Below are 8,201 nucleotides of genomic sequence, written 5' to 3'. Positions count from 1 at the left end.
CCTCACACGCCCCCAGCCTGACCCTCACAGCCGTCCACACACCGTCACCAACCTGACCCTCACTGCCATCCACACATTGCCCCCAACCTGACCCTCACTGCCGTACACACACTGTACCCAACCTGAGCCTCACCTCCGTCAATATGGCGCCCCGATCCTGCCCCTCAATGCCATCCACACACCGTCCCTAGCCTGACTCTCACTGCTGTCCAGCACAACCCCAGCCTGACCCTCACCACCTTCCACACACCGTCTCCAGCCTGACCCTTATCTTCGCCCACACAACGTCCCCAGACTGACCCTCACCGCTGTTCACACAGCGTCCCTGCCTAAACATCAACACCATCTACACACTGCCCCCTGCCTGACCTTCATTGACCCTCACTGCCATCCACACACTGCCCTCAAGCTGACCCCCACCATCGTCCACAAACCGACCTCAGTCTGACCGTCCCCTCCGAACACACACCGCCCCCAGCTTGAACCCCCCCGCCGCCCACACACCACCCACAGCCTGAACCCCACTGCCATCCACACACCGCCCTCAGGCTGACACCCACCGCCAACCACACACCGACCCCAGCGTGAACCCCACCGCCATCCAAACACCAACCTCAGCCTGACCCTCACTGCCGTCCAACACACTGCCCACAGCCTGACATCCACTGCCACCCACACTCTGCCCCCATCCTGACCCCACGGCCATTCACACACCACACCCAGCCTGATCCTCAATGCCATCCACACACCGCCCACAGCCTGACACTCACCGCCACCCACCAACACACCCCAGCCTGACCCTCACCACCGCCCAACACTGCCCACAGCCTGACCTTCAACTCCGTTCAACACCACCACCAGCCTGACCCCCACCGCTATCCACATATTGCCCCCAGCCGGACCCTCACTGCCATCCACACACCGCCCCCAGCCTTGCCTGAACCACTGTCCAGGAATTCCCCCCACTTGACCCACACTTCTGTCCACACACTGCCCCCAACCTGACCCACCCCTCCGCCCAACACCACCCCCTGCTTGACCCTCACACCATCCAACACCGCCCCCAGCCTGACCCTCATTGCCTCCAGCCTGACCCTCACCACCATCCACAAACCGCCCCCAGCCAGCCCCAAACACAGTTCACACACCGCCCTCAGCCTGACCCCTCACTTCCGTCCACACAGGGCCCCCACCCTGAACGCCACCACCGTCCACACACTGCACCCAGCCTGACCTTCACCGCCCCATCCTGTCTCGCACTGCACTCAACCTGACCCTCTCCCACATAGCCTGACCCTCACCGTGTCCAACACTCCCCCAGCCTGACTCTCACCACTGTCCCCAGCCTGACCCTCACTGCCGCCCACACACCATCCCCAGCCTGACCCTCACTGCTGTCCACACACCGCCCCAGCCTGACCCTCACTGTCATCCACACACTACCCACAGCCTTACCCTCGTCGCCATCTACACACTAACCCCAGCCTGACACTCACCACTGTCAACACCGCCCTCAGTCTGACCCTCACAGCTGAAGCACACCGCCCCCAACTTTGCCCTCACTGCCATCAACATACCTCCCAAAGCCTTGCCCTCACCACCTCCACCAGCCTGGCCATCACTGCTGTCCATGCACTGCCCCCAAACTGACCCTCACTGCCCTCCAACACCACCTACAGCATGAACCTTACAGGCCGTCAACACACCGCACCCCACCTACCCCCCACCACCTTACATCACTGCACCCCCATCCTGACCATCACCGCCATTCAATACCGCCTCTAGCCAACCCTCACCGCTGTCAACACATTGCCCCCAGCCTGACCCTTCCCTCTGCCATACACAGACACTGCCTCCAAGCTGACCCACCCCTCCGCCCAACACCACCCCTAGCCTGACCCTCACTGTCCCCAGCATGACCCACACTGCTGCTCACACACCGCCCCCCAGCCTGACCCTCACCACCACCCACACACCGGCCCTAACCTGACCCCAACCACAGTCCACACACTGCCCTCAGCCTGACCTCCACTGCCAACCACACACCACCCCCAGCCTGACGCTCACCGCCCCAAGCATGGCTCTTACCGCACCCAACCTGACCCTCACCGCCCCCAACCCGACCCTCTCCCACTTTGCCTGACCCTCACCATGTCCAACACTGCCCCAGCCTGACTCTCACCACCCCCCCAGCCTGACCCTCACCGCCATCCACACACTGTCCCCAGCCGGACACTCACTGCTGTACACACACCGCCCCCAGCCTGACCCTCTCTGATGCCCACTCACCACCCCAGCCTGACCCCCACCACTGCACAACACCGATCCCAGCCTGACCCTCAACACCGTCCAATTCTGCCCCCAGTCTAACCCTCACCGCTACCACACGCCACCCCCAACTTTGTCCTCACTGCCATCCACACACCGACCCAGATTTGTCTTCAACGCCTTCCACAGACCTCCCCCAGCCTGCCCCTCACAACCGTCCCCACACCACCCGCAACCTGACCCTCACTGCCATCCAGCACCGCACCCAGCCTGCACCCCACCACCGTCCAACTGCACCCCCAGCCTGACCATCACCACCATTCAAAACCACCCCTAGCCTGGCCCTCACCCCTGTCCACACACCGCCCCAGCATGACCCTCACCACCGTCCACACATAGCCCCCAGCCTGACACCCACTGCCATCCACACACCGCCCCCAGCCTGACCCTCACCGCCATCTAACACCGCCCCCAGCCTGACACTCGCCGCCATTTAACACCGCCCCCAGCCTGACCCTCACCACTATCCACACACCGCCCTCAGCCCAACCCTCACCGCTATCCACACACTGACCCGAGACTGACCCCTACCGCCATCTAACACCGCCCCCAGCCTGACCGCACCGCCGTCCATACACAGCCCCCAGCCTGACCTTCACCGCCATGCACACACCACCCCCAGCCTGACCCTCAACTCTGCCCACACACCGCCCCCAGCTTGGCACTCACCACTGTCCACACACCGCCCGCAGCCTGATACCCTCTGCCATTCACACGCTGCCCCCAGCCTGACCCTCACCGCCATCCACACACCGCCCTGAGACTGACCCCCACCGCCATCCAACACCACCCCCAGCCTGAACCACACCGCTTGCACACACCACCATCAGCCTGACACTCACAACTGCACACACATCGCCACCAGCCTGACACTCACCGCTGTCCACACGATGCCCCCAGCCTGACCAACACCTCCATCCTACACCGCCCCAGCCTGACCATCACTGCTGTACAACACTGCCTCCAGCATGAACTTCACAGCCCCCAGCCTGACCCTCACCGCTCCCAACCTGACTCTCAACAACGTTTAACACCATCCCCAGCCTGACCCTCACCAGCGCCCATACACTGCCCCCAGCCTGACCCGCACCACCTTCCGCACACTACCCACAGCCTGACCCTCACTGCCGTACAACACCGCCACCAGCATGAACCACACTGCCGTCCAAACACCACCCCCACCCTGACCATCACCACCACCCACACAACGCCCCCACCCTGTCCCTCACTGCTGTCCAACACTGCTCCCTGCCTGACCCTCACCGAAACCCACTCACTGCCCCCAGCCTGACCCCCACCACCGTCCAACACCGCCCATTGTCTGACCCTTACCACTGTCCAAACAATTCCCCCAGCCTTGTCCTCACCACCACCAACACACTGCCCCCAGCCTGACCCTCACCACCGTCCAACACCACTTCCAGCCTGACCCCACTGCCGTCCACACACCACTCCACCCTGAAACTCACCACCATTCACACCGGCCCCAGCCTGACCCATACCGCCATCCAACAGCCACCCCAGACTGACACTCACTGCAGTCCACACACCGCCTCCAGCATGAATCTCACTTTCATCCAACACCACCCTAATCCTAATCCTAACTGACGCACACACACCACCACAGCCTGACACTCACTGCTGTCCACACACCTCACCCAGCCTGAATCTCACCGCTGTTCACACACCACCCACTCACCACCCCCAGACTGACTCCCACCACCGCACAACACCACCCCCACCCTGACCCTCACTGCCATCCACACGCCGCCCACACATTGGCACTAATCGCTGTCCAACACTGCCCCCAGAATGAACATCAATGCCCTTCCACACACCGCCGACAGCCTGACCCTCACCACCCGTTCAACACCATCGCCAGCCTGCCCCTCACCACCGCCCACACACTGCCCCCACCCTGACCCTCACCGCCTTCCAACAATGCCCTCAGCCTGACCCCCACCACCACACAACACTGCCCTCAGCCAGACCCTCACCACTGTTCAACACCATCCCCAGTTTGACCCTCACAGCCGTCCACACACCACCCCAGCCAGACTCTCACCGCCGTACAACACAGGCCCCAGCATGAACCACACCGCCATCTCACACTGGCCTAACCCTGACCCTCACCGCCGTCCAACACCACCCATAGCCTGACCCTCACCATCGCCCACTCACCGCCCCCAGCCTGAACCCCACCACTGCACAAAACCGCCCCCAGCCCAACCCTCACCACTGTCCAACACCGCCCACAGTCTGACCCCCACCGCTGCCCAGCCTTGCACTCATCCCCATACGCACATCGCCCACAGCCTTGCCCTCACTGCTGTCCAAACGCCGCCCTCAGCCTGCCCCTCACCACCACCCACACATGGATACCCATCCATGAACTCAATGCCGTCCACATAATGCCCCTAGTCTGATCCACACCGCCTTCCAACAGTGCGCCCCAGCCTGACACTCACTGTCGTCCAAATCCACATCCAGCCTGACCCTCGCTGCCACAAAACACCGCCCCCAGCCTGTCACTCACTGCCGTCCACACACCGCCCCAACACTAACCCTCACTGCTGCCCACACACCATCCCTAGCCTGACCCTGACTGCCGCCCACACTTCTCCCCCAGCCTAACCCTTAGTGCCATCCACTCACCGCCTCCAGACTGACCCCACCACTGCACAACACCGCCCACAGCCTGACCCTCACCACTGTTCAACACCATCCCCAGCCGAACCCTCACAACCACCCACACACCGTCCCCAGCCTGACCATCACCACTGCCCATACACTGCACCCAGCCTGATCCTCACCACCATCCATACACCACCCCCAGCCTGATGCTCACCACTCCCAAACTGACCTTTACCACTGTTCAACACCATCCCCAGCCTGACCCTCACCACCGCTCACATACCGCTCCCAGCCTGATCTGCATTGCCATCTACACATTGCCCCCAGCCTGACCTTCACCGCGGTCCAACTCCGCCCCAAGCCTGACACTCAATGTCTTCCAACAACGCCCGCAGCCTGACCCCCACCACCACAAAACACCGCCCCCAGCCTGACCCTCACCACCATCCACACAGCACCCTCAGCCTGACTCTCACTGCCATCCAAACACTACCCCCAGCCTGACCCTCACCGCCATCCACACAACATCCCCAGCCTGACCCTCACCGCCATCCACACACTGCCCCCAGCCTGGCTCTCAGAACCGTCCACACACCACCCCCAGTCTGACCCGCACCGCCATCCACACACCACCCCCAGCCTGACCCTCACCGCCATCCACTACTGCCCACAGCCTGACCCTCACCGCAGTCCACACAACGCTCCCAGCCGACCCTCACTGATGTCCAACACCGCCCCAAACCTAACCGTCACTGCCACCCACACACTGCCCCCAGCCTGACCCTCACTGCCGTCCACACACCGCTCTCAGCTTGAATCTGTCACCAAAGCCCACTCACAGCCTCCATCCTGTCCCTCACCACCGCACAACACCGTCCCCAGCTTGACGCTCACCACCGCCCATACACTGCCCCAGCCTGACCCTCACCGCCGTCCACACACTGCCCCCAACCTGACCCTCACTGCTGTCAAACACCACCCCAACCCTAACCCTCACTGCCGCCCACACTCTGCCATCCAAACGTGCACCCAGCCTGATCCTCACTAGCATTCAACACCGCCACCTGCCTGACCCTCACCAGCATTTAACACCGCTCCCAGCCTGACCCTCACTGCCATCCACACACCGCCCCCAGGCTGACCCTCACTGCCGTGCACACACTGTCCCCAGCATGAGACTTATCGCTGTCCACACACCGCCCCCAGAAAGAACCTCATTGCCATCCACACACTGCCTCCAGCTTGACCCACACTGCCATCCGCACACCGCCACCAGCCTGACCCTCAACGCCTTCCACTCACCGCCCTCAGCTTGACCCTCACTGCCGTTCACACACCGACCCCTGAATGAACCTCACCACCATTCTCCCACCACCCCCAGCCTTACCCTCACCACAATCCACTCACCCCTCCCAGCCTGACCCTCACTGCCATCCACACACCACCCCAGCCTGACTCTCACCGCCGTCCACATGCCACCCCCACCCTGACCCTCACCGCCATCCACACAAAATCCCCAGCCTGACCCTCACCGCTATTCACACACCACCCCCACCCTGACCCTCACTGCCATCCACACAAAATCCCCAGCCTGACCCTCACTGCCATCCACACACCACCCCCAACCTGACCCTCACCGCCATCCACACAAAATCCCCAGCCTGACCCTCACCGCTATTCACACACCACCCCCAGCCTGACTCTCACCGCCGTCCACACACCACCCCCAGCCTGACCACCACCGCAATCCACACACCACCCCCAGCCTGACCCTCACCGCCATTCACACAAAATCCCCAGCCTGTCACTCACCGCCATCCACACACAGCCCCCAGCCTGACCCTCACCGCCATCCACACATCGCCCCCAGAATGAACCTCATCGCCATCCACACACCGCCTCCAGCCTGACCCTCACTGCTATCCACACACTGCCCCCAGCCTGACTCTCACCGCCATCCACACACCACCCCCAGAATGAACCTCATCGCCATCCACACACCGCCTCCAGCCTGACCCTCACTGCTATCCACACACTGCCCCCAGCCTGACTCTCACCGCCATCCACACACCACCCCCAGAATGAACCTCGCTGCCACCCATACACCGCCCCCAGCCTGACCATCACCGTTGTCCACACACTGCCCCAGAATGAACCTCACCACCATCCACACACCGCCCCCAGCCTGACCCTCACCACTGTCCAATACCGCCCCAACCCTAACCGTTACTACCACCCACACACTTCCCCCAGCCTGACCCTCATTGCCGTCCACACACCGCTCTCAGCCTGATTCTCTCACCAACGTCCACTCACCGCCTCCATGCTGACCCTCACCACCGCACAACACCACCCCCAGCCTGACGCTCACCACCGCCCATACACCACCCCAGCCTGACCCTCACCGCCGCTCACAGTCTGCCCCCAGCCTGAACCTCACTGCTGTCCCCACACCGCTCCCAGACTGACCATGACTGATGCCCACTCGCCGCCACCATCCTGATCCCCACCACCGCACAACACCCCCAAACTGACACTCACCACCCTACCCACAACGCCTCCACCCTGACCTTCAATGCCATCCAACACCACCCACAGCATGAACCTCACTGCCCCTCCAAACACTGCCCCCAGCCTGACCCTCACCACCGTCCACACAGCACCCCCAGCTTGACACTCAAGGCCGTCCACACACAGCCTCCATCCTGAACCTCACTGCCGTCCACATAACGTCCCCAGCCTGACCCTCACCGCCATCCACACACTGACACCAGCCTGAATTTCACCGCCGTCCACCCACACCACAGCCTGACCCTCACTGCCGTCCAACATGACCCCCGCCTCCCGCACTCAGCACCACACCCCACACCCAAATCCATGCCCACTGCTCCCATCCAACACTGCTACGCTGCTACGAATCCACTCCCCAACCCCGTCCAACTCCGCCACCTCCCCAACACTGTCCCCTCCCACAACCCTGTCCAACACCACCCCGTTCCCCCAACCCCATCAAATATCGCCCCCTCCCCAAACCCATCCAACACCGCCCTCTCCCACAACGCCATCCAACACCACCCCCTTCCCCAACCCCATCAAATATCGCCCCCTCCCCAAACCCGTCCAACACAGTCTCCTGACCCAACCCAATCCAAAACTGCCCCCTTCCCCCAACCCCATCCAACACCACACCCTCGCCAACCCCATCCAATATCACCCCCTGCCTCAAACCCCTGCTCACA

Source organism: Chiloscyllium punctatum, unplaced genomic scaffold (genome assembly GCF_047496795.1).
Source record: "Chiloscyllium punctatum isolate Juve2018m unplaced genomic scaffold, sChiPun1.3 scaffold_98, whole genome shotgun sequence".
Lineage (NCBI taxonomy): Eukaryota > Metazoa > Chordata > Chondrichthyes > Orectolobiformes > Hemiscylliidae > Chiloscyllium > Chiloscyllium punctatum.
The sequence above is the reverse complement of the archived record's forward strand: the minus strand, read 5'-3'. Positions refer to the sequence as shown.